Consider the following 4,367-nt stretch of genomic DNA (forward strand, 5'->3'; position numbering starts at 1 on the left):
TGCACCACCTCTTATTTAGAGATTCAAGGCTGGAGTTCTAGAGAAGGCCCCCTTTCTTGGCCTGCATTAACTGATTGGATTTTCAGGAAGATGTATTGGGCTGTTTCACCTTGGGTATCAGCCCTGCACGGGTAGGGATGAAGGCTGTGATTTGGGCTGGACTAAGGATATGTTTTGTTTTTGTGTTGACTCTTGTAGACCCAGAAGGGAGGATTTGTGGTTTGGCTGAATGTCTGACTTCTCAAATCACCCATCTACCAGAGGGAGACTCTCCAGAAGGAAAATGAGTCAGTAGCTATGCTTGCATGGAAGCATTTGGTGGCAGAGGCCAGGAAAGCATACAGTGAGTGTGATCATAACTTGCAGGAGGAGATGCTGAGGCTAATGGGGGAGCAAACGGACACAATGAGGCGTCTGGTGGAGCTGCAGGAGAGCCAGCTAGACTACAGACCCCTGCTGCATCCATTGTGTAACCGCCTACCCTCCTCGCCACGTTCCATATCCTCCTCACCCAGACGCCCAAGAACGCGGGGCGAGGGGAAGGGGAGGCTCCGGGCGCCCTGCCACTCAACTCCAGGGGATGTCCCAAGCAACAAAAGGCTGTCATTCAAACAGCTTTGATTTGTAGTGTGGCTACAATAAGCAATGTGGCCTTGTCCTTCCCTCCTCCCTCACCCCACCCCGTTATCAAACCCTTTGTACACCCGGGCTTCCTTTTACTAGTCAGCATTGCCAGTGATCTCAATTTTTTTTAATAAATAAAAAATGAATGGATTCAGAACAATAGGGACTTTATTTCCTGTGCCAGCTGTGGTCGAAGGGGGGAGGGGGATTGGCTTACAGGGAAGTACATTCACCAAAGGGGGCAGCTTTGCATCAAGGACAAACACACACAACTGTCACACCGTAGCCCGGTCAGTCATGAAACTGTTTTTCAAAGCCTCTCTTATGCGCAACACGCCTTGGTGTGCTCTTCTAATTGCCCTGGTGTTTGGCTGTTCAAAATTGGCCACCAGGTGATCTGCCTCATCCTCCCACCCCGACATAAAAGTCTCCCCCTTACTCTCACAGATATTATGGAGCACACAGCAAGGAGCAATAACAATGGGAATATTGCTTTCGCTGAGGTCTAACCTACTCAGCAAACTGCGCCAGCGCCCTTTTAAACACCCAAAGGCACATTCTACCACCATTCTGCACTTGCTCAGCCTATAGTTGAACTGCTCCTTACTGCTGTCCAGGCTGCCTGTGTACGGCTTCATGAGCCATGGGAGCAAGGGGTAGGCTGGGTCCCCAAGGATAACTATTGGCATTTCAACATCCCCAATGGTAATTTTCCAGTCTGGGAAGAAAGTCCCTTCTTGCAGCTTTCCGAACAGCCCAGAGTTCCGAAAGATGCAAGTGTCATGCACCTTTCCCGACCATCCCACGTTGATGTCGGTGAAACGGCCCTTGTGATCCACCAGAGCTTGCAACACCATTGAGAAGTACCCCTTGCGGTTTATGTACTCTTTGGCATGGTGGTCCGGTGCCAAGATAGGGGATATGCTCTATTGCTCCACCACAGTTAGGGAACCCCATTGCAGCAAAGCCATCCACTATGCCCTGCACATTTCCCAGAGTCACTACCCTTAGCAGAAGGGTATTGATTGCCCCGGCTACTTGCCCCACGGTAGATTTGCCCACTCCAAATTGATTCCCGACTGACCCGTAGCAGTCAGGCATTGCAAGCTTCCACAGAGCTATCACCATTCACTTCTCAACTGTCAGGGCAGGTCTTATCTTGGTATTCCTGTGCTTCAGGGCAGAGGAAAGCAACTCACAAAGTTCCATGAAAGTGGCCTTAGGATGCGAAAGTTTAGCAGCTGATTCTGCCAGGCCCAGAATCAGCGTTCCACTGTATCAACATGCCCCAATGCCACCGTGATATCCCAATTGCCACATCCCGTGCTTTCAGGAACGTCTGTGTCCATGTCCTCCTCACAATCTTCCTCGTGCTGGCGGCTCCTAGCTAGGCTCTGCACATACTGCAGGATAACGTGCGAGGTGTTTGCAATGCTCACAAAAGTAGTGTACAGCTGAGTGGGCTCCATGCTTGCCATGCTATGGCATCTGCATGGATAACCCAGGAAAAAAGGCGCAAAATGATTGTTTGCCGTGGGTGGGTGATAGATGGCACACATATCTGTATCTTGGCACCATACCACCTTGCCACAGAGTACATTTACAGAAAGGTTTACTTTTCTATGGTGTTGCAAGCACTGGTGGATCACTGGGGTCAATTCACTGACATCAATGTGGGCTGGTCAGGGAAGATGCATGATGCACACATCTTTAGGAACACAAGCCTGTACAGAAAGCTGCAAGCAGGGACTTTCTTTCCAGACCAAAGGATTACCACTGGGAATGTTTGAAATGCCAATAGTGATCCTGGGAGACCCTGCCTACCCCTTACTTCTTTGGCTCATGAAGCTGTACTAAAGCCATCTCAAGAGCATCAAGGAGCACTTCAGCAACAGGCTCAGCCGATGCAGCATGACAGTTGAATGTGCCTTTGGATGTTTGAAGGGCCTCTGGCGCTGTCTACTCAAGAGATTAGACCTCAGTGAGGAAAATATCCCCATGGTCATAGCTTCCTGCTGTGCGCTTGATAATATCTGTGTAGCAAAGGGGGAGAAGTTTCTACAGGGGTGGAGCATGGAGGTGGATCATCTGTCTGATTTTGAGCAGCCAGATACGGGCTATAAGAAGGGCTCAACAGGGACCTATTCAGCTCATGGAGGCTTTGAAGGAGCATTTTAACAATGAGCCACAGTAATATGTGTTGCTGTAGCGTGCTGTGCCAGACATTGTTTTTTGCACCATGCTATGAACCTTGTAATGAGTGTTTGTGCACTAATATAACAATGCAAATGCAACTGTTGCTGTTTATAGTATCTTTGAATGTTGGGCGCAGCCACCATATGTTGGAGACGAGACGAATAAAGATTAATTAATATTTCAAAAATAGATTTTTATTCCACACCCATGCAAATATTATTATTCAAAGCTAAAATTGTTTTACCTGAATATATAAAGTTTATCTTTAAAGGGGAAGGAACAAGGAATTTTCAAACGCATACACTAGTGTAGTTTCTGACAGCTGGGCATATGTATGTCTGTCATTTTGTATACTCTCTCGCAAGGTGGAGTGGCTGGGGGTACTGCTGCGGCCCCGGAAGAGATGTGGAATGTGTAGGGGGAGAGTTTGGGAGGTCCTGGAATGCAGTTCTCTATGGGCTGCAGGGGGAGGTGAGCATGGATGTATTCAGTCTGATGTTCGATCAGGGACCGCAGCATGTCTGTTTGCTCCCTAAGCAGTGCTATCATCTCTTGCTGCCCGTTTTTCCTATCCTCATTATCCTTCTGCATTTTGTCATTGATCATGACCCTCCAAGCCCTCTGCTCACAATCCAAAGTGCCAGAGGCTTGCAGGACATCCTGGAACATGTCTTCCCTTGTCCTCCTATTTCTCCTCTTTATCTGGCTGAGCCGCTCCCCTGATGTGGATGGAGAGATCCTCAAGGTCACTTTTGCAGCTGCTAAAGAAACAATGGACAGAGGTACTTCCGTGAGTGCATTCACTCCCCATGATCCGCACATGTTACAAGCACAACATTCTTACTTCCCCTTGGGATTCATACAGCCTGGCAGCAGTTCCAGCCATGGTGAGTCTGGCTTGGCGAGGAAAAGGCGATTCGGGACAATAAAGTGAGGGTAGCACTCTGGCATCAGTACAAGCAGATAGGGTAGTTGAACTGAATGCTGGCACCATTCTCCACAGGTGGTGGTGATTTTTTCTGATATCTCATTCATGAGGATAACCAAGGCTGAAAGGGAACAGCTCCTGCGTGCATCCGGCTACAGACTGGCTCCATATGCTGCTAGCCTGTGTGCTGCAATGGTGCCTGCTGAAATAATTGCTGACTGGCATGGGAAAGTGTCCTACCACAGGGGAAGAAGTAAGGCAGCCCTCTCCAGAAACCTTTGACAGATGTGTGACGGGTTGGATCACAGAAACTCCCTTGGAGCTGCCAACTGATGTGCCAAGACTACTTCTGCCCCTGCTTTCCCTGCCAGCTCGAGATTCCAGAGCCCTGCCTAGTTGTGCCAGACACTTGCCAGCCACAAACACAGACCCAGGTCTGAACCACGTCCCACAAACTGCAGGCTTCACTGAAAGCAGCTTAAGAAGTGTTCCTGTCTTTAACCCTCAGATGCCCAACTCCCAATGGGGTCCAAACCCCAAATAAATCCGTAAACTCATAAATTGTTCACCCTCTATAACACTGATAGAGAGATATGCACAGCTGTTTGCCCCCCCCCCC

This window comes from Terrapene carolina, unplaced genomic scaffold (genome assembly GCF_002925995.2).
Source record: "Terrapene carolina triunguis isolate 2854851 unplaced genomic scaffold, T_m_triunguis-2.0 Scaffold58, whole genome shotgun sequence".
Taxonomy (NCBI): domain Eukaryota; kingdom Metazoa; phylum Chordata; order Testudines; family Emydidae; genus Terrapene; species Terrapene triunguis.